This window comes from Pleurodeles waltl, chromosome 8 (genome assembly GCF_031143425.1).
Source record: "Pleurodeles waltl isolate 20211129_DDA chromosome 8, aPleWal1.hap1.20221129, whole genome shotgun sequence".
NCBI lineage: Eukaryota > Metazoa > Chordata > Amphibia > Caudata > Salamandridae > Pleurodeles > Pleurodeles waltl.
The window spans coordinates 683,287,224-683,311,010 of NC_090447.1; the positions used below are offsets into that span (position 1 = coordinate 683,287,224).

At 48.2% G+C, this 23,787-nt stretch overlaps 1 protein-coding gene across 1 annotated transcript in view; it reads right to left on the reverse strand.

The window, feature by feature from the left end:
• LOC138249549 (interleukin-1 receptor accessory protein-like) overlaps positions 1–2,067 on the reverse strand; it is a 2,044,856-nt gene extending 2,042,789 nt beyond the window's left edge. The window contains exon 1 of the mRNA XM_069203498.1: positions 2,030–2,067. The gene's annotated coding sequence lies outside the window, so the exon portion shown is untranslated. The remainder of the gene's footprint in view (positions 1–2,029) is intronic.
• Positions 2,068–23,787: the final 21,720 nt, after the last annotated feature.

The following is a 23,787-nucleotide window of genomic DNA, read 5'->3' on the forward strand; positions in this document are numbered from 1 at the left end:
CTAAGTGCAAAGCATTTTTAAAATCAAAAAAAGGTTAATTGCAATGTGGGCTGGGTGAATAAGCTTTTGGGGGGAGAAATGGTGGGATGGGGTAGTTCACCGGTTATTAAGCACAAAGTTCACAGCTTAGATTGTTCAAATGTTCAATAACAGATCAAATATGCAGGGGATTAGTGTAGTCACTTGCAGTTTAAGTTGATAAGTGGTTGGGTGGTTACATAAGGACGGGGTAATTGAAGAGGCAGGTTACATTGATGCAGAGAGAGTTTTCAATTTAGTTTGTATGATTAGGTGCCATGGGGTTCATGACTGCAATGAACAACTACGTCATTAAAGAAACCTTTTCCACACAGTTTTAATGGTCAGAGTAGTTTTTGGATTTCCATGTGTTTACCATTGGAGGCTTGGGGCAGTCAACCTTGGAGATCTGTCCCTTGGGTTCTTTGGGTAGGTGGTGAAGTCCAAGGAAATGAGTGGGCATCAATTGGTCATAGCAGATAGAGGGAGTAAATGTAAACAGCAGCAAGTTAGGGTTCTCTTTCTTCAGGAGGTGGCACTGTGGCTGCCAGGTGGAAGTTTGCAGCCCCCTTCCATTTAGTAGAGTTCTGTGGACAAAGTTAAATTGCTTAAGAGTTTTTACAGTAGTAATTATCTGTGCTGTATGGTTAATACATACAGAGTCGCTCATGGGCAGGTGCTGAAAGAGTGGGCAATTTACCAGATATATTAGGATCAAAAAGAAGTTGATAGCATTGTGGGGTGAGTGAATCAACTTTTAGGGAGGGAATAAGGGTGGGTTGGGAAAGTTTATAGTTCAGTAGTTCATTCAGCACAAAGCTTAAGGCTTAGACTGTTAAGATTTTGAATAACAGATGCGTTATACAGAGGATTAGTGAAGTTAGATGCAGCCGGTGAGGGTATGTAGTTGGGTGGTTACTTTCAGGCTGGTAAAAGTGAATGCAGAGGGTACATTGTTGTATAGTGAGGTATTAATTTAGTTTATACGGTTAGTGCCAAAGGGTTAATGCTTGTAGTGTGCAACTGTTTCATTAAAGCAGCCTTTTCCACACATTTTGGATGGACAGTGTAGTTTTTGGAATGCACAGCCACTCTCAAAGGCGTTTCAGGCTGGATACCAATACTGTCTGTCCAAATTTGCTTGTTAACAAATAAGGCACTTGGAAGCGTTCCATATTGAAATGCAAATCACCCTCACTCCCCACCTGTGAACTCGCTCGAGACGGAATGCATTTAAATCGATTAAACTAGCATAAGAATACATCTTTTTAGCCACCATTTTGCCGTCTTGGTTGCTAAGGATGGCACGTTAACACAAGTGCTTGACGAGACATCCAATAAGGTACTGCCTTCTTGCTACTCCCAAACGATCAGCCACCGATTATCTACAAATCCTGCACCTTGTTGACCAGGCTAGGAAGGCCGACACTAGGGTTTCCATTCAGAATGCTGTATTTACAGTTTGTGAGAAGGGGGAGGAGATGCACGGAATGAATGATAAAACGCTGAATAGAAATGCTGTACTAGCTAGCAATCTGACTACTCATATGTAGGCTGAATTGCAGTACTGTGGAGGGCCAATTTAAGTCCAAGAGATGAGATGCAGTGAGGTATAGCATTCCATTATTTCCACATCAATGAATGAACCTTGCCTAATTCTAACCAACATATATCATTGAGGGCTTCGGATTCCGCTCGCTCTCTGAGCTTCAACCATTAATGCGATCTTTACGTTGCTCGTAAGAGACCAGGCTGTTTCATCCCCTATATATATCTATATATATTAGTATTTTTCTCTCTTTGCAAAATAACAGTGCCTCCTAAAACCATTGCTCGATGCATCCATCACAAGAAGCCCTCTCTCGACATAACAACTGCAGTCTTTTGCCTCAGCTCCCAATACCAGCTTCATTCAACACATGGAAACAATGGAGGAATAACGAGCAGCAATTTCAATTAAAAGCCTCACGAGTTTACTAATAGCTCAGATGATAGAAGGAAAACAACTTACCCACCGAAATCTTCCAAAATCGCGAATCTTGACATCAGACGATAAGGCAGTCGCCAGTCATCACAAATGCCTGTTTCAGCAATTTCACGCTTAACTCCTGCGACAGTGTTTTCTACTAGCGGCTTCTAAACGGGCATTTACAATCTCCAAGTTCACCATGAATGCAAAACATCCCATAGGTACACTTGTTTTACCAAATGACGAACGAGCTCACATTATTTCTCCTAGGGCCTTGTTCGATCCAATGAAAATGTAGATAAAATGCGGAGTGAAAAATAAAAACAATCTAAAAATGATGTAGAACGTAATACCGTAAACATGAGGTCAGCCTATAGGTGATTTGATGCAAAAGGGAAACAGGATTCCCACGGCCTTTTTCATGCAGGTTTGGTAAAATAAAGAAATAGATAAATAACAAATAAATAAATTCTGCCCTGCGTGAAAATTCCCCCAGATCCTGGAAGCTGCAAGAAGAAAAACCTTATTATCTGTCTTTTGCAAGAATCCTGCGATAGCCGATACGCTGAGGGTTTCCTTCCAGAATGCTTCTATGTAGAATCACAGAAGCCCATGCGAATTTGAAAAGGTGTCTCCTGGGTCCTAGCCCTTCCGTCGACCAAATCGTTAAAATGTCCTGAATAATGCTAATCTCCACTGAAAAGGACAAGTGCACAGCAAATGAGAGGTCTTGATTAATCGCCACAATCCACTAGAAAATTCCTTCAGAAAGAAAGCGAAGAAACCGGGAAGAAAGAAACTGCAAACCATAAATGAACCCAGTATTTCTACAAAGTCGACTCATTTGATCGAATGCGTTTTTTTCTATTTGCTTCAAGTCGTAAAGAAGATAATGTTACTGCCACCCAATGGATATTTCCGTATGAGCCATCTGCAGAACTACTACGTTTGCAATCGTTTAGCTTTAATTCCGATGGCTGAATTTTTCTGTACCCGTTTTTCTTTTAACAAAGATAATAGATAAGGTCACATTTAGCATACAAACCTAAGAGGTCTTAGGTAAAATTATGTTTCTAACGCCGACTGATGTAAACGTTAATCTTTCTATGGACGCGTTTGCCATTTTTCATTGTTTGCTGCATTATATGCCCCTTTCCTCTTGGTAATTTGAAATGAATAATTATTTTTTTACATGGAGAAGGACGCGTTGTTTTAAGAGGCGCTGCACCGTCGGCTGCTGTATTTCACGAAGCAAACTGGGGGGTTTTCTGTTGCCATGGGATCCTCTTTGTTCAAACTGAACTGTGTGGGACCAATTTTTTTATCTTCAGTTACTGCAGTTAGTCTCTAACTCTTCTTGAGAATAAAGCATTTCAAACATAATTTGTCAGAACAAAATGTGATCATATTATGGTCAATTAGTACTAAAGAAAGCTGCTCCACATTAGTACTTCTAATTACTTAACGGAAAGGAAGATTATTTTGCTTATGCCTAGTGCACAAAACACAAGCACTGTCTGGTGTCGATTCTGTCCATGAGCCAGTGATGAATGTTAAAAAAACATGTCGCACGAGGAAAGAATATTTTATTAGATGTTTTTCCTGATCATCATAGAGGCTGTGGGAAATAGCTCTACCAAACCTACTCAACATTGCTACTGCTGAGGAGTAACAGATCCAACTGACAATGGAGCATTATCAAAGAAACAAATACAGCTTTTGAATGCCGATGAGTGTATTTCATTGCAGTAGATTTAAGTACAATTATACGTGAACAGAGTGCGTTTTTCATTTATTTCTTTCAGGTTGATAACAAAGACTGCGTTTCAAGCACTCTAAATCAAACGTGCAAGAACTTTGAAATTAAGCATAGCCGTAGAAAAAAGATATCTTTGATCAAGCTCAAAATTGATAGGTGCATCGCCCAAGAATTGATGCTGCTTTAGGAGCCCTTTGGCCTGCAAGGATGTGATGTCACACTCCGGTCACATGGCAGGTTTGGTCATGGGACCCAGGTGGTCATGTGATAGGGTGTGTGATGTCACCCATGAATCCTGACCCCTGAAGACTATGTGACCAGGTTTTAGAAATGGGGTCTCCAGTTGGCAGTCAGTTTGCACTCTGTCCAAGCATGGACCCTCACTCTAGTTAGGGTAAGGGAAATACACAGCTCAGCTAACCTCTGCTCACCCACTTGGTAGCTTGGCACACGCAGCCAGGCTTATCACAGAGGCGGTATGTAAAGTATTTGTACCAGCACACACAGTAACACAGTGAAGACACCACAAAAGCACTCAACACCACTTTAGAAAATAGCCAATATTTCTCTTATACAAATTAAACCAAAACGTCAAAATCCAACATACACAAGCAAAGTTATGAATTTTCAAAGATTAAACTTGAATATAGCGCTTAGAAACACAAATTCTTCAATTTGGTGTTATCACAGCGTCATGACAGAGTCGTTCCCACTAATGTGACTCCAAGGGCACTAGTCACGAAGTTGCACGGACACCCAGGTACAGTACCTTTTGAAAGTGAAGACAAAACCCAGTGCACGGAGTTGGGGAAGTGAGGCATCGCTGGATCTGGTGCAGCATTGGTTCCAGGGCTGCAGAGCAGTGGAGCGGAGGCATTGGTGCAAATCGTTGGGTTCTTGCAGCGGAGCAGTGGAGGTGAGATGGCGTCAGTGTGAAGCGTTGGTTCCTTATGCTCTGGCGGGGTCGATGTCCGGTGGTTCAGCACATAGTAGGGTGACCTCACAGGGTCGTGGTCATGCCTCAATTCTGCAGGCACCGTTGTTGGAGTGTGTCCTTTAAAAGCAATATTAATACGAAAACCTGCAATATATTGTGTGATGAAGCTGCATAGAAAATGTATTAACATAGAAAATAATGCACATGTTTGAAATGTGCCCACGGGGAGTGGTTACCAAAGTATACTAAGACTAATGAAAAGGCTTGTTAATTCTGAATTTATTATGCAATAATGTTTGAATTTGTATTAGTATACCATAATTAGGGTTATGTGTTAAGAATTTGCTTCATTAAAGAAAAGGGCTTTAAGTTAGCAAGGGCTTGGGCCTAGCTGCCGGGCCTCATATTGAATTTCATTTTCTAACGTGTAGTGTGCTGTTTTTCCTGAAGGACACGAAGTTGTACTTTTCCAGGAGTTATGTGTGTAGCCGTAGTAAATTGTTTCTCATGAGAACCGGCTTGCTCAAGGCGATGTTCTTGCTAGATGCAACAGTGTAATTCGTAACAGGTGCAAGGTTAACTCTCCTAGGAGAAGACAATGAAGACACTGACTGGAGCACAAAGTGTAACATTTTCTACCTGACATTCCAACCGTTGAAGACGTCAATAACATGGACCAATCCGTGATATGGGAACTGTGAACTCTGGGAAATTCTAACAAGGTGCTTACCAAATTATTGGACAGAGATAATGATGCACCAAATATAATCCAATGAGGAATTAGGGAATAGTTAGACAGTTTTATTTAACGGCGTGACCCAAGGAAAACCCGGGGGACTTCTACCATTTGCCATTCCTTTGCTATGAGACTTTTGCTAGAGGACTTTTGCCAGTTGGCATATTTTAGTTTAGTTGTCCTGTCACCTTAAACCATCCTTTGCTCACCTTTGCTTGATATTATCTTCTCCTCCATCTGAGGGAAGTAATCCGTTCCTTAGCTATGCTATCTTGAGACTTTGCCCTGTCCTATCTCTGTTGATGGTGAATCGACTGATGTCTTGTCACCAGGCAGGTCGCTCCCCCCATCTGCCACGCAGCCCCCTGTGGGTTGAACCTCCGTTGCCGCTTTTGCCGCCTGACTACTCGCTCCCTTTTTTCTATTCCCCTGAGCTTGTGCTTCTGTGCCACTTGTTTTTTTCATTCTGTGCTCCTGTGTTTTGCTTTCTGTACCCCTGTGCTCTGTTGTCCCTCTCCCGCCGTCTTTTCCCGCCGTTTTTTCCCCGGGTTTTCCCCTGGGTTTTTCCCCGGGTTTTTCCCTTGCTGCTGAGCCCCTGCTGCCCCGCCCCCTTCACTCCCATTGGCCGCCCCGCTCCCACCTCCCAGCTGCTCCTCCCTCCCTCTGCCCTCAAAAGGAGATCGCGAAGCGGGCGCGCCTAAGGTAAGCCCGTCTGCGCCCGTCCGCGCCTGGACCGCACCCAGAACCAGAACCCCTGGAATCCGCACCCCCCGCAATACCAGACTGCACCACGATACAAGCACCCTCCACGCACTCAACACCAGACGAGACCACCCCTGCTACCAGGCCACCCCGAAACGCACCCAGGGGCCTTTCACCTGCCGGAACTGCAGATTCACCAGCATCCAACCCTCCACACCACCAGCCAGAGAACCCAACCACCTCCGCTGCATCCTCCTCAACACCCGCTCCGCTCGCAAGCATGCCATCGAACTTTGGGACCTCCTAGACTCCACTGCCCCTGACGTCGCCTTCCTGACCGAAACCTGGCTGAACGCCACCTCAGCACCAGACATTGCCATAGCCATCCCACAGGGCTACAAGATCTCCCGCAGAGACCGCACTAACGGAGTGAAAGGAGGAATCGCCATCATCCACAAAGACTCCATCAAAATCTCAACGAACACCGATGACACCCTCACCACCGCCGAGCACATGCACTTCCAGATCCACACCGACCTCAACACCACCCTCAGAGGAACTCTCATATACAGACCTCCCGGACCCCGCCCACAGTTCAGTGACACCATCGCTGACCTCATCAGCACCCACGCCCTCGCTTCCACGGACTACATCCTCCTCGGGGACCTGAACTTCCACCTCGAGAACAACAACGACGCCAACTCCACCGCCCTGATCGACAACCTCGCCAACCTCCGACTCAAACAGCTAGTAATAACACCCACTCACGCCGCTGGACACACGCTCGACCCCATCTTCTCCGCAAGCCCCCACGTCTCCTTCAACCACACCACCGAACCACACTGGACCGACCACAGATGCGTCCACTTCACCTTCAGAAAACCCACCACACACCACCGCACCCAACAGCTACCACGCCGCTGCTGGGGCAAGGTCACCGGGGACCAACTGACTACCGCCCTCGCCCTGAGACCACCCACCGACCCCACCGACCCAGACACTGCCGCGACCAACCTCACACAGTGGATCAATGACTGCGCCAACACCCTCGCCCCTCTCAAGACCTTTACAACCAACCACACCAACAAGAAAGCCGCCTGGTTCACCGAGGACCTCCGGATCTCCAAGCACACCTGTCGGAAGCTGGAGAAGAAATGGCTCCACGACCGAACACCAGACAACCACACAGCCCTCAAGAGCGCCACCCGCAGACATCACCAACTCATCAGGACCGCCAAGAAGACCGCCTTCAAGGACCGCCTAGACAACAACGCACACAACACCAAAGAGCTCTTCAGCATCGTGAAAGAACTCTCCAACCCCAGCTCCATCACCAACGACATCCCGCCATCTCAAGACCTGTGCGACTCCCTGGCCACCTTCTTCCACCGCAAGATCACCGACTTCCACGACAGCTTCAACCCCGACCCCCCTGCACCCACCACCGAGTCCACCACCCCTGCGACTACCACTCGCACCAGTCGCCTGACCGTCTGGTCCAGTGTCAGCGACGAAGACACCATCAAAACCATGAACTCCATCCACTCCGGATCCCCATCGGACCCCTGCCCTCACCACGTCTTCAACAAAGCCAGCGCAGCCATCGCGCCCCACCTCCGGAAAACAATAAACTGTTCCTTCGAGACAGCAACCTTCCCAGAAAGCTGGAAGCACGCTGAGATCAACGCCCTTCTGAAGAAGACCAAGGCGGACCCCAAGGACCTCAAGAACTTCCGTCCCATCTCCCTGCTCCCTTTCCCTGCAAAAGTGACCGAGAAGATTGTCAAAACAGCTGACCCGCTACCTCGAAGTCAACAACATCCTGGACCCGTCCCAATCTGGTTTTCGCAGTAACCACAGCACCGAGACCGCCCTCATTGCCGCCACTGACGACATCCGGACCCTGATGGACAAAGGAGAAACAGCCGCCCTCATCCTCCTGGACCTATCAGCAGCCTTTGACACGGTCTGCCACCGCACCCTATCAACACGCCTCCATGACGCCGGTATCCAAGAGAAGGCCCTGGCCTGGACCACATCCTTCCTCTCCGGCAGAACCCAGAGCGTCCGCCTCCCACCCTTCCGCTCCAAAACCACTGAGATCATCTGCGGCGTCCCACAGGGATCCTCCCTCAGCCCGACACTGTTCAATATCTACATGGCCCCTGTAGGAGGCTGGACTGGCTTGTAGTGAGTACCAAGGGGTACTTGCACCTTGCACCAGGCCCAGTTATCCCTTATTAGTGTATAGGGTGTCTAGCAGCTTAGGCTGATAGATAATGGTAGCTTAGCAGAGCAGCTTAGGCTGAACTAGGAGACGTGTGAAGCTACTACAGTACCACAAGTGTCACTTGCACAATATCATAAGAAAACACAATACACAGTTATACTAAAAATAAAGGTACTTTATTTTTATGACAATATGCCAAAGTATCTTAGAGTGTACCCTCAGTGAGAGGATAGGAAATATACACAAGATATATGTACACAATAGCAAAAATATGCAGTATAATCTTAGAAAACAGTGCAAACAATGTATAGTTACAATAGGATGCAATGGGGACACATAGGGATAGGGGCAACACAAACCATATACTCCAAAAGTGCAATGCGAACCACGAATGGACCCCAAACCTATGTGACCTTGTAGAGGGTCGCTGGGACTATTAGAAAATAGTGAGAGTTAGAAAATTAGCCCTCCCCAAGACCCTGAAAAGTGAGAGCAAAGTGCACTAAAGTTCCCCCAAAGACAAAGAAGTTGTGATAGAGGAATAATGCAGGAAAGACACAAACCAACAATGCAACAACTGTGGATTTCCAATCTAGGGTATCTGTGGAACAAGGGGACCAAGTCCAAAAGTCACAAGCAAGTCGGAGATGGGCAGATGCCCAGGAAATGCCAGCTGGGGGTGCAAAGAAGCTTCTACTGGACAGAAGAAGCTGAGGTTTCTGCAGGAACGAAAAGGGCTAGAGACTTCCCCTTTGGTGGACGGATCCCTCTCGCCGTGGAGAGTCGTGCAGAAGTGTTTTCCCGCCGAAAGAACGCCAACAAGCCTTGCTAGCTGCAAATCGTGCGGTTAGCGTTTTTGGATGCTGCTGTGGCCCTGGAGGGACCAGGAGGTCGCAAATTGGACCAGGAGAGAGAGGGGACGTCGAGCAAGACAAAGAGCCCTCTCAGCAGCAGGTAGCACCCGGAGAAGTGCCAGAAACAGGCACTACGAGGATGCATGAAACGGTGCTCACCCGAAGTCGCACAAAGGAGTCCCACGTCGCCGGAGACCAACTTAGAACGTCGTGCAATGCAGGTTAGAGTGCCGTGGACCGAGGCTTGGCTGTGCACAAAGGATTTCCGCCGGAAGTGCACAGGGGCCGGACTAGCTGCAAAAGTTGCGGTTCCCAGCAATGCAGCCCAGCGAGGTGAGGCAAGGACTTACCTCCACCAAACTTGGACTGAAGAGTCACTGGACTGTGGGGGTCACTTGGACAGAGTCGCTGGATTTGAGGGACCTCGCTCGTCGTGCTGAGAGGAGACCCAAGGGACCGGTAATGCAGCTTTTTGGTGCCTGCGGTTGCAGGGGGAAGATTCCGTCGACCCACGGGAGATTTCTTTGGAGCTTCTGTTGCAGAGAGGAGGCAGACTACCCCCACAGCATGCACAAGCAGGAAAACGGTCGAGAAGGCGGCAGGATCATCAGCGTTACAGAGTTGCAGTAGTCGTCTTTGTTACTATGTTGCAGTTTTGCAGGCTTCCAGCGCGGTCAGCAGTCGATTCCTTGGCAGAAGGTGAAGAGAGAGATGCAGAGGAACTCGGCTGAGCTCTTGCATTCGTTATCTAAAGTTTCCCCAGAGACAGAGACCCTAAATAGCCAGAAAAGAGGGTTTGGCTACTTAGGAGAGAGGATAGGCTAGCAACACCTGAAGGAGCCTATCACAAGGAGTCTCTGACGTCACCTGGTGGCACTGGCCACTCAGAGCAGTCCTGTGTGCCAGCAGCACCTCTGTTTCCAAGATGGCAGAGGTCTGGAGCACACTGGAGGAGCTCTGGACACCTCCCAGGGGAGGTGCAGGTCAGGGGAGTGGTCACTCCCCTTTCCTTTGTCCAGTTTCGCGCCAGAGCAGGGCTCAGGGGTCCCCTGAACCGGTGTAGACTGGCTTATGCAGAATTGGGCACATCTGTGCCCAAGAAAGCATTTCCAGATGCTGGGGGAGGCTACTCCTCCCCTGCCTTCACACCATTTTCCAAAGGGAGAGGGTGTCACACCCTTTCTCAGAGGGAGTTCTTTGTTCTGCCATCCTGGGCCAGGCCTGGCTGGGCCCCAGGAGGGCAGATGCCTGTCTGAGGGGTTGGCAGCAGCAGCAGCAGTGAAACCCCAGGAAGGGCAGTTTGGCAGTACCAGGGTCTGTGCTACAGACCACTGGGATCATGGGATTGTGCCAACTATGCTAGGATGGCATAGAGGGGGCAATTCCATGATCATAGACATGTTACATGGCCATATTCGGAGTTACCATTGTGAAGCTACATATAGGTAGTGACCTATATGTAGTGCACGCGTGTAATGGTGTCCCCGCACTCACAAAGTTCAGGGAATTGGCTCTGAACAATGTGGGGGCACCTTGGCTAGTGCCAGGGTGCCCTCACACTAAGTAACTTTGCACCTAACCTTTACCAGGTAAAGGTTAGACATATAGGTGACTTATAAGTTACTTAAGTGCAGTGTAAAATGGCTGTGAAATAACGTGGACGTTATTTCACTCAGGCTGCAGTGGCAGGCCTGTGTAAGAATTGTCAGAGCTCCCTATGGGTGGCAAAAGAAATGCTGCAGCCCATAGGGATCTCCTGGAACCCCAATACCCTGGGTACCTCAGTACCATATACTAGGGAATTATAAGGGTGTTCCAGTAAGCCAATGTAAATTGGTAAAAATGGTCACTAGCCTGTTAGTGACAATTTGGAAAGAAATGAGAGAGCATAACCACTGAGGTTCTGGTTAGCAGAGCCTCAGTGAGACAGTTAGGCACCACACAGGGAACACATACATATAGGCCACAAACTTATGAGCACTGGGGTCCTGACTAGCAGGGTCCCAGTGACACATAACAAACATACTGAAAACATAGGGTCTTCACTATGAGCACTGGGCCCTGGCTAGCAGGATCCCAGTGAGACAGTGAAAACACCATGACATACACTCACAAACAGGCCAAAAGTGGGGGTAACAAGGCTAGAAAGAGGCTACTTTCTCACAGCCCCCCTCGCCCACGTCGCACGACAACACAACCTCAACATCATCTCCTACGCCGACGACACCCAGCTGATCATATCCCTCACGAAGATCCCCACACCGCAAAAGCTAACCTCCACCAAGGAATGAAGGCCATAGCCGACTGGATGAAGGACAGCAGACTGAAGCTGAACTCAGACAAGACGGAGGTCCTCATTCTCGGACCCACCCCATCAGCCTGGGATGACTCTTGGTGGCCCACGTCACTAGGCACAGCCTCGGAACCCACGGACCACGCACGCAACCTGGGGGTCATCCTCAACTTCACTCTCTCCATGACCAGGCAAGTCAACGCCGTCTCCGCGTCCTGCTTCAACACCCTCCGTATGCTCCGCAGGATCTTCAAATGGATCCCCCTCGACATGAGAAAAACCGTTACCCAGGCCCTCATCACCAACAGAGTCGACTACGGGAACGCCCTCTTCTCAGGAACTACAAACAAGCTCCTGAGACGACTCCAACGCATCCAGAACGCCTCGGCCCAACTCATCCTCGATGTCCCCGCCGCAGCCACATCACACTCCACCTGAGAGGCCTGCACTGGCTCCCCGTCAACAAAAGGATCACCTTCAAGCTCCTGATCCACGCACACAAAGCACTGCACAACACCGGACCCACCTACCTCAACAACCGACTCAGCTTCCACATCCCCACCCGAAGCCTCCGCTCAGCCAACCTCGCCCTCGCCACAGTCCCCCGCATCTGAAAAACCACCGCCGGCGGCAGATCCTTCTCCTACCTCGCCGCCAAGACCTGGAACACTCTCCCCACCATCCTACGACAGACCCAGGACCTGCTGGCCTTCAGGAAACTCCTCAAGACCTGGCTCTTCGACCAGTAGCACCCCCCCTCCCCAGCGCCTTGAGACCCTTGCGGTATGTAGCGCGCTTTACAAATGCAGTGATTGATTGATTGATTGAGGACGAAGACTGACGCTGCTTGCTGATCTGTTGGATTGGTAACTATCCGATGCAAATTGTGATTGTCTGTTTGCCTTTACTTTCTAGGTACCAACTGCTCTTTTGATAGAGGCCTTAGTTAGATGTTTTCTAAATTTGTGTTCACTAAATGTTTTGCATGAAACCCAACATGCTAATGCTAATTTGAGGTTAGTTAAGGTATTCACTAATACCTTGTTCAAATAGACAAATGATTGAGATCTTGCTTTGTTGATTCATGTACTAATGAGACGCTGCTAAGTTGATCCATATTAATGATGTGCCTAAATATTAAATGAATATAGTCTATGCATCAATAAAGTTGTGCTCTGATTGCTAATCAGTAGCGTTTTCTGATGAGTTTATTGCTATTGAGCTTAAGAGACATGATATCAGATTGTAACGAAATAGGAAATACATATCCTAACACTCAACTAAACTGGTGTGGTTATTCATGATTGAAAGGGCATGGTGTGTTCAATTTGATTCCTCTTGATTGTTCATTGATTAGTGATCGTCATTATTGATTATTTATTGATATTGATGGTTGATGATGCGAGTAAATACTTCGTACTGGGAAGTCTCCAAATGTGGTCAAAAGGTTTGTCGACCTAGATGCGTCTCCTTGTAAGTTTACTTATCGAGGCTCTGACGAGGTAACAGTTTTGGTAGCAGAGGATGGTTTGGCTCTTTGGGGCCCCAGTGCGAAGGATCACGGGGTGCAATAATTAACAGTTTTTATAACAGTATGGATGGTTTGGCCCTTTGGGGCCCCGGTATGAACGATCAACAGTTTTGGTAAAGATTGGTGGGGTTGGTCCTTTGAGGTCTTGGTACGGAGGGTTTGGTGATAGGCAAGGTGTACTGAATACATTTTTTTTTTTTTTTTCTTTTTCAATGATGCAAATTGGAGGGATGATGTGTCCCTAAGTACCAAATGACTTTCCCGGAATCTCGGAGCTTGCTGAAGGGAGTTTGAGTATGTTCTCGGTGTTCTAGTGATAGTGTGAATGAAGTAGGTTTTGCGCTTGCACAGCTTATGCATTTCGCAGGTGAATTGTGATGTTTGTGAGGATTTTAGGCCAGGTGATGATGTTTTAGTAGGAGTGGGTGTACTCCGCAGTATGAGAGTAGGGAAGTTGGTGAACTTCATGTGAGTGTGGCGCTTTGTGCTCAAAATTGTCCATGTGGTTGTTGATGATGTACGGACCCTGCGTGGTCTAAGACTCTGGAGTATATTGATAAGTGTATGAGACACTTGGTTTATGTTGTAATTTGTGCGGTTTAATAGGTCGATAGTGAAGTCGACGAGTCGAGTTTGAGTCAAAGTGAGTGAATGAAAACTTCGATGGAGATTTGGTGAGTTCTAAAGTGCACTAGAACAATAATCCATTGACAAGTCTAGAGTAGAATTTGTGGGTCAATTGCGAGTTCGGGATCTGAGAAGGAGAGAGTAGCGGCTGAGGCTAAGCAAAATCTCTGTAAAGTTCTGAAGCGACTGTTTTACCCTTCCTCTAGTAAACCACAAATTTGAGTTTTTATCTTGGTTGGTGCTTGCAATATATTGCATTCGTTTTGTGTGAATCGAGAGTGGGAAGACAAGCTGCAAGACTTTGTCAGCCGCAGTGCGTGTGAGTGTGATGTCATTGGAGCCGCGCTGGGATAGGTTGGTTAGTGGTCGCACACAGATTAGCAGCCGTCCATGAGAGGCAATTGGTTGAGAAGGTAAGCGAAGAGAATTCTGGGAATTAAAGTCACTTCCTGATCTGATTTTGAGAGAAATAAAAGACATAAAGATGAAAATTTTCAAGACTTTGAAGAGCGCTTTTAGGGGAGATGTATATATTACCACGAGTGTAGGGGAGGTTACACCGCCCGATGGTACACCGGCTTATACTGTAATGGAGGAAAAGGGTGTCGCGCCATGTCTTTGGTTAAAGCAATGGTGCAAAACGACAGAGAAAAGTGGGAGCTTAGCGTTTCCTGTAAATGGGACATTCAATTTGAGGATTTTGGAAAATTTACGGATGGTGCTATATGATCTGAAGCCACCTCCGAGACCAGCACACTTTGAAGGGTTAGCAATCTGGGAGCTAATGGCAAGACAGCAACAGCAACAGAAATTTGAGAGGAGAATGAGGAGAGCAGAAACGACACTAGCGGAGGCTAGATGGATTGTGTACAGAAAGTTTGGAGAAGAGAGACATTAGACAGGGTTAAGCTGTTTCCAGCGATAGCCCAAGAGGGTGAAGGCAAAGGGAGGAAAGCTACTCATAAGACTGACAAAAGTCCTTCCAGAGACAAAGAAGCTAGAAAGTCTTCAATAGGGACAGAGGACTCAGACGATGATGAATTCCTTAATCAATTACTAAATGATCGTCCGCCACCATATGTGGCAGACGAAAATGGTCCGAGTACCAGTGCATGTCCTACAGGTTCGATACAAGAGAAGGTGACAATGAATCCGACACAGGTTAGTCCTGTCCCGACACACGTCCCAATGCAGAGTAGTTTTGGCATGCCCACCTCCCAGGTTGTGCAACCTCACTTGCAACCGCCACAGGTTCAGAGGCTTTACCCTGATGTACCCATTTTAGAGACTACCACTAATCTGATGGTGCCGACAGAGCCGGTATGTGCGAGACCAAAGTTGATTCAGACTGAACCAACTCCACTTTTACTGCCCTAGGTGCAGCCGCAAATGATCCCCGGATATACTCACGGGACCACAGTCAGACATGACACCAGTGATGAGCCAGAATATGGCAGTTAGTCTTCTACAGGTTTTGGGAAACAGACACCAAATGCCATATCTTTGCCTATTACGGTTGGTCCACCAGTACCATTGTATGCGCAGGCGAAGCCTAGAGTATGCGATTAAGGGGTAATGACACAAGATACGACAAGAGGAGGGTTCGTAGGAAGCTCCCAAGGGACGATTCCAGTGAAACCGACATTTGAAGGACCTAGATCCTTGTTAGATTTCAGTCCGATTGGGGCTCCTCCAGATGCCATGAGACAGTCAGGCTCAAGACTGCTGACACCTCAGATCTCTAATGCGAATGTACCACAGATACCTTTAGTGCAAGCTGGGAATATCTCATTGCAAGGTTGTAGGAAAGTACCATCTTGCCTGGCATGTTACCCCCATATTTCACTGTATATATGTTGTTTTAGTTGTATGTGTCACTGGGACCCTGCCAGCCAGGGCGCCAGTGCTCATAAGTGTGCCCTGTATGTGTTACCTGTGTTATGACTAACTGTCTCACTGAGGCTCTGCTAACCAGAACCTCAGTGGTTATGCTCTCTCATTTCTTTCCAAATTGTCACTAACAGGCTAGTGACCAATTTCACCAATTTACATTGGCATACTGGAACACCCTTATAATTCCCTAGTATATTGTACTGAGGTACCCAGGGTATTGGGGTTCAGGGAGATCCCTATGGGCTGCAGCATTTCTTTTGCCACCCATAGGAAACTCTGACAATTCTTACACAGGCCTGCCATTGCAGCCAGTGCCAGCAGGTGACGTCAGAGACTCCTTCTGATAGGCTCTTACCTGTGTTGCTAGCCTATCCTCCTTCCTAGGTAGCCAAACCTCCTTTTCTGGCTATTTAGGGTCTCTGCTTTGGGGAATTCTGTAGATAACGAATGAAATCCTCTGCATCTCTCTCTTTACCTTCTGCCAAGGAATTGACCGTTGACTGCTCTGGATGCCTGCAAAACTGCAACAAAGTAGCAAAGACGACTACTGCGACCTTGTAACGCTGATCCGGCCACCTTCTCGACTGTTTTCCTGGTGGTGCATGCTGTGGGGGTAGTCTGCCTTCTCTCTGCACTAGAAGCTCCGAAGAAATCTCCCGTGGGTCGACGGAATCTTCCCCCTGCAACCGCAGGCACCAAAAGACTGCATCACCGGTCCTCTGGTTCCCCTCTCAGCACGACGAGCGGGGTCCCTGGAACTCAGCAACTCTGTCCAAGTGACTCCCACAGTCCAGTGACTCTTCAGTCCAAGTTTGGTGGAGGTAAGTCCTTGCCTCCCCACGCTAGACTGCATTGCTGGGTACCACGTGATTTGCAGCTGCTCCAGCTCCTGTGCACTCTTCCAGGATTTCCTTTGTGCACAGCCAAGCCTGAGTCCCCGACACTCTAACCTGCAGTGCACGACCTCCTGAGTTGTCCTCCGGCGTCGTGGGACCTTCTTTTGTGACTTCGGGTGAGCTCCGGTTCACTCTTCTTCGTAGTGCCTGTTCCCGCACTTCTGCGGGTGCTGCTTGCTTCTGAGTGGGCTCCTTGTCTTGCTGGGTCCCCCCTCTGTCACCTCACGCAATTGGCGACATCCTGGTCCCTCTTGGGCCACAGCAGCATCCAAAAACCCTAACCACAACCCTTGCAGCTAGCAAGGCTTGTTTGCGGTCTTTCTGCACGGAAACACCTCTGCAAGCTTCTTCACGACGTGGGACATCCATCCTCCAAAGGGGAAGTTCCTTGTCCTCTTCGTTCTTGCAGAATCCACAGATTCTACCATCCGGTGGCAGCTTCTTTGCACCCACAGCTGGCATTTCCTGGGCATCTGCCCACTCCCGACTTGATCGTGACTCTTGGACTTGGTCCCCTTGTTCCACAGGTACTCTCGTCAGCAAATCCATCATTGTTGCATTGCTGGTGTTGGTCTTCCTTGCAGAATTCCCCTATCACGACTTCTGTGCTCTCTGGGGAACTTAGGTGCATTTTGCACCCACTTTTCAGGGTCTTGGGGTGGGCTATTTTTCTAACCCTCACTGTTTTCTTACAGTCCCAGCGACCCTCTACAAGGTCACATAGGTTTGGGGTCCATTCGTGGTTCGCATTCCACTTCTAGAGTATATGGTTTGTGTTGCCCCTATACCTATGTGCTCTCATTGCAATCTATTGTGACTGTACATTGCTTGCATTGCCTTTCTATTGCTATTACTGCATAATTTTGGTATTGTGTACATATATCTTGTGTATATTTGCTATCCTCATACTGAGGGTACTCACTGAGATACTTTTGGCATATTGTCATAAAAATAAAGTACCTTTATTTTTAGTATATCTGTGTATTGTGTTTTCTTATGATATTGTGCATATGACACCAGTGGTATAGTAGGAGCTTTACACGTCTCCTAGTCCAGCGTAAGCTGCTCTGCTAAGCTACCTTTTCTATCAGCCTAAGATGCTAGACACCTCTTCTACACTAATAAGGGATAACTGGACCTGGTGCAGAGTGTAAGTACCCTTTGGTACCACTACAAACCAGGCCAGCCTCCTACATTGGTTGTGCAGCGGTGGGATAAATACTTGTAACTACTTACCACTTTGTCATATTGTACTTTTCATAAGAGAATAATATACAAAACAAGTTCAGTGTATGTACACCTAACCAAAAAGTTTTGCTTTTCTTCTCTTACACTTTCTGCTAAGCGCTGAAAAGTACTTCTAAAACTTCTAAAAGTTTGAAAATGTTTTTTATCCTGTTCTTTAAAAAGTCCTGAAACTTTTTCTCTCTTCTCACTGTCTCTAAACCTTCTATCATGTCTGATGTAGGAACTTCTCTTAAAATGGTCAATACAACTTATGACAATTTAAACTGTAAGAGCCTAAGGAGTCTCTGCATTGATAGAGGTTTAGTGATAGGAAAGAACCCTTCAAGAGAATTTCTATTTAACCTGCTCATTGAGAATGATAAGTCCCTAGCAGGCACTTCAAGTGACAAGTTGGTAGATAGCTCCCATTCTGACTCAGGGGGACCCCTTGAAGTAGGTGTTGAGGGTTCTGTTCCAAATATGCCCCTTAGCAGACCTCAGAGCAATGCTGTAGGAGGCTGGACTGGCTTGTAGTGAGTACCATGGGGTACTTGCACCTTGCACCAGGCCCAGTTATCCCTTATTAGTGTATAGGGTGTCTAGCAGCATAGGCTGATAGACAATGGTAGCTTAGCAGAGCAGCTTAGGCTGAACTAGGAGACGAGTGAAGCTCCTACAGTACCACTAGTGTCACTTGCACAATATCATAAGAAAACACAATACATAGATATACTAAAAATAAAGGTACTTTATTTTTATGCCAATATGCCAAAGTATCTCAGAGTGTACCCTCAGTATGAGGATAGCAAATATACACAAGATATATGTACACAATACCAAAATATGCAGTAATAGTATTAGAAAACAGTGCAAACAATGTATAGTTACAATAGGATGCAATGGGGACACATAGGGATAGGGGCAACACAAACCATATACTCCAAAAGTGGAATGCGAACCACGAATGGACCCCAACCCTATGTGACCTTGTAAAGGGTCGCTGGGACTATTAGAAAATAGTAAGGGTTAGAAAAATAGCCCACCCCAAGACCCTGAAAAGTGAGTGCAAAGTGCACTAAAGTTCCCTAAAGGACATAGAAGTCGTGATAGGGGAATTCTGCAGGAAAGACACAAACCAGCAATGCAACAACGATGGATTTCCAGTCGAGGGTACCTGTGGAACAAGGGGACCAAGTCCAAAAGTCACAAGCAATTCGGAGATGGGCAGATGCCCAGGAAATGCCACCTGTGGGTGCAAAGAAGCTGCTACTGGACGGTAGAAGCTGAGGATTCTGCAGGAACGACAGGGGCTAGAGACTTCCTGTAGGAGGCTGGACTGGCTTGTAGTGAGTACCAAGAGGTACTTGCACCTTGCACCAGGCCCAGTTATCCCTTATTAGTGTATAGGGTGTCTAGCAGCATAGGCTGATAGAAAATGGTAGCTTAGCAGAGCAGCTTAGGCTGAACTAGGAGACGTGTGAAGCTACTACAGTACCACAAGTGTCACTTGCACAATATCATAAGAAAACACAATACACAGTTATACTAAAAATAAAGGTACTTTATTTTTATGACAATATGCCAAAGTATCTTAGAGTGTACCCTCAGTGAGAGGATAGGAAATATACACAAGATATATGCACACAATACCAAAAATATGCAGTATAGTCTTAGAAAACAGTGCAAACAATGTATAGTTACAATAGGATGCAATGGGGACACATAGGGATAGGGGCAACACAAACCATATACTCCAAAAGTGGAATGCGAACCACGAATGGACCCCAAACCTATGTGACCTTGTAGAGGGTCGCTGGGACTATTAGAAAATAGTGAGAGTTAGAAAAATAGCCCTCCCCAAGACCCTGAAAAGTGAGTGCAAAGTGCACTAAAGTTCCCCAGAAGACAAAGAAGTCGTGATAGAGGAATAATGCAGGAAAGACACAAACCAACAATGCAACAACGGTGGATTTCGAATCTAGGGTACCTGTGGAACAAGGGGACCAAGTCCAAAAGTCACAAGCAAGTCGGAGATGGGCATGTGCCCAGGAAATGCCAGCTGTGGGTGCAAAGAAGATTCTACTGGACAGAAGAAGCTGAGGTTTCTGCAGGAACGAAAAGGGCTAGAGACTTCCCCTTTGGTGGACGGACCCTCTCGCCGTGGAGAGTCGTGCAGAAGTGTTTTCCCGCCAAAAGAATGCCAACAAGCCTTGCTAGCTGCAAATCGTGCGGTTAGCGTTTTTGGACGCTGCTGTGGCCCAGGAGGGACCAGGAGGTCGCAAATTGGACCAGGAGGTAGAGGGGACGTCGCGCAAGACAAGGAGCCCTCTCAGCAGCAGGTAGCACCCGGAGAAGTGCCAGAAACAGGCACTACAAGGATGCGTGAAACGGTGCTCACCCGAAGTTACACAAAGGAGTCCCACGTCGCCGGAGACCAACTTAGAAAGTCGTGCAATGCAGGTTATAGTGCCGTGGACCCAGGCTTGGCTGTGCACAAAGGATTTCCGTCGGAAGTGTACAGGGGCCGGAGTAGCTGCAAAAGTCGCAGTTCCCAGCAATGCAGTCTAGCGAAGTGAGGCAAGGACTTACCTCCACCAAACTTGGACTGAAGAGTCACTGGACTGTGGGAGTCACTTGGACAGAGTTGCTGGATTCGAGGGACCTCTCTCGTCGTGCTGAGACGAGACCCAAGGGACCGGTAATGCAGCTTTTTGGTGCCTGCGGTTGCAGGCGGAAGATTCCGTCGACCCACGGGAGATTTCTTCGGAGCTTCTAGTGCAGAGAGGAGGCAGACTACCCCCACAGCATGCACCACCAGGAAAACAGTCGAGAAGGCGACAGGATCAGCGTTACAGAGTTGCAGTAGTCGTCTTTGCTACTTTGTTGCAGTGTTGCAGGCTTCCAGCGCGGTCAGCAGTCGATTCCTTGGCAGAAGGTGAAGAGAGAGATGCAGAGGAACTCTGATGAGCTCTTGCATTCGTTATCTAAAGTTTCCCCAGAGACAGAGACCCTAAATAGCCAGAAAAGAGGGTTTGGCTACCTAGGAGAGAGGATAGGCTACTAACACCTGAAGGAGCCTATCAGAAGGAGTCTCTGACGTCACCTGGTGGCACTGGCCACTCAGAGCAGTCCAGTGTGCCAGCAGCACCTCTGTTTCCAAGATGGCAGAGGTCTGGAGCACACTGGAGGAGCTCTGGACACCTCCCAGGGGAGGTGCAGGTCAGGGGAGTGGTCACTCCCCTTTCCTTTGTCCAGTTTCGCGCCAGAGCAGGGCTAAGGGGTCCCTGAACCGGTGTAGACTGGCTTATGCAGAATTGGGCACATCTGTGCCCAAGAAAGCATTTCCAGAGGCTGGGGGAGGCTACCCCTCCCCTGCCTTCACACCATTTTCCAAAGGGAGAGGGTGTAACACCCTCTCTCAGAGGAAGTCCTTTGTTCTGCCATCCTGGGACAAGCCTGGCTTGACCCCAGGGGGGCAGAAACCTGTCTGAGGGGTTGGCAGCAGCAGCAGCTGCAGTGAAACCCCAGAAAAGGCAGTTTGGCAGTACCAGGGTCTGTGCTACAGACCACTGGGATCATGGAATTGTGCCAACAATGCCAGGATGGCATAGAGGGGGCAATTCCATGATCTTAGACATGTTACATGGCCATATTCGGAGTTACCATTGTGAAGCTACATATAGGTATTGACCTATATGTAGTGCACGCGTGTAATGGTGTCCCCGCACTCACAAAGTTCAGGGAATTGGCCCTGAACAATGTGGGGGCACCTTGGCTAGTGCCAGGGTGCCCTCACACTAAGTAACTTTGCACCTAACCTTTACCAGGTAAAGGTTAGACATATAGGTGACTTATAAGTTACTTAAGTGCAGTGTAAAATGGCTGTGAAATAACATGGACGTTATTTCACTCAGGCTGCAGTGGCAGGCCTGTGTAAGAATTGTCAGAGCTCCCTATGGGTGGCAAAAGAAATGCTGCAGCCCATAGGGATCTCCTGGAACCCCAATACCCTGGGTACCTCAGTACCATATACTAGGGAATTATAAGGGTGTTCCAGTAAGCCAATGTAAATTGGTAAAATTGGTCACTAGCCTGTTAGTGACAATTTGGAAAGAAATGAGAGAGCATAACCACTGAGGTTCTGATTAGCAGAGCCTCAGTGAGACAGTTAGTCACTACACAGGTAACACATTCAGGCACACTTATGAGCACTGGGACCCTGGTGAACAGGGTCCCAGTGACACATACAACTAAAACAACATATATACAGTGAAAAATGGGGGTAACATGCCAGGCAAGATGGTACTTTCCTACACTTCCCCTTTGGAGGATGGATCCCCCACGCCGTGGAGAGTCGTGCAGAAGTGTTTTCCCGCCAAAAGACCGCCAACAAGCCTTGCTATCTGCAAATCGTGCGGTTAGGGTTTTTGGATGCTGCTGTGGCCCAGGAGGGACCAGGATGTCGGCAATTGCGTCTGGGGACAGAAAGGGCGTCGAGCAAGACAAGGAGCCCTCTCTGCAGCAGGTAGCACCCGCAGAAGTGCCAGAAACAGGCACTTCGAGGATGCGTGAAACGGTGCTCACCCGAAGTCGCACAAAGGAGTCCCACGTCGCCGAAGACCAACTTAGAAAGTCGTGCAATGCAGGTTAGAGTGCCGTGGACCCAGGCTTGGCTGTGCACAAAGGATTTCCGCCGGAAGTGCACGGAAGCCGGAGTAGCTGCAAAAGACGCGGTTCCCAGCAATGCAGTCTGGCGTGGGGAGGCAAGGACTTACCTCCACCAAACTTGGACTGAAGAGTCACTGGACTGTGGGAGTCACTTGGACAGAGTTGCTGGAATTAAGGGACCTCGCTCGTCGTGCTGAGAGGAGACCCAGAGTACCGGTAATGCAGTTCGTTGGTGCCTGCGGTTGCAGGGGGACGATTCCGTCGGCCCACGGGAGATTTTTTCGGAGCTTCTAGTGCAGAGAGGAGGCAGGCTACCCCCCACAGCATGCACCACCAGGAAAACAGTCGAGAAGGCCGCAGGATCAGCGTTACAGAGTTGCAGTAGTCGTCTTAGCTACTTTGTTGCAGTTTTGCAGGCTTCCAGCGCGGTCAGCAGTCGATTCCTTGGCAGAAGGTGAAGAGAGAGATGCAGAGGAACTCGGATGAGCTCTTGCATTCGTTATCTAAGGAATTCCCCAAAGCAGAGACCCTAAATACCCAGAAAAGAGGGTTTGGCTACTTAGGAGAGAGGATAGGCTAGCAACACCTGAAGGAGCCTATGAGAAGGAGTCTCTGACGTCACCTGGTGGCACTGGACACTCAGAGCAGTCCAGTGTGCCAGCAGCACCTCTGTTTCCAAGATGGCAGAGGTCTGGAGCACACTGGAGGAGCTCTGGACACCTCCCAGGGGAGGTGCAGGTCAGGGGAGTGGTCACTCCCCTTTCCTTTGTCCAGTTTCGCGCCAGAGCAGGGCTAAGGGGTCCCTGAACCGATGTAGACTGGCTTATGCAGAAATGGGCACCAAATGTGCCCATGAAAGCATTTCCAGAGGCTGGGGGAGGCTACTCCTCCCCTGCCTTCACACCATTTTCCAAAGGGAGAGGGTGTAACACCCTCTCTCAGAGGAAGTCCTTTGTTCTGCCATCCTGGGACAAGCCTGGCTGGACCCCAGGAGGGCAGAAACCTGTCTGAGGGGTTGGCAGCAGCAGCAGCTGCAGTGAAACCCCAGGAAAGGCAGTTTGGCAGTACCAGGGTCTGTGCTACAGACCACTGGGATCATGGGATTGTGCCAACTATGCCAGGATGGCATAGAGGGGCAATTCCATGATCCTAGACATGTTACATGGTCATATTCGGAGTTACCATGGTGAAGCTACATATAGGTAGTGACCTATATGTAGTGCACGCGTGTAATGGTGTCCCCGCACTCACAAAGTCCGGGGAATTTGCCCTGAACAATGTGGGGGCACCTTGGCTAGTGCCAGGGTGCCCTCACACTAAGTAACTTTGCACCTAACCTTTACCAGGTAAAGGTTAGACATATAGGTGACTTATAAGTTACTTAAGTGCAGTGGTAAATGGCTGTGAAATAACGTGGACGTTATTTCACTCAGGCTGCAGTGGCAGG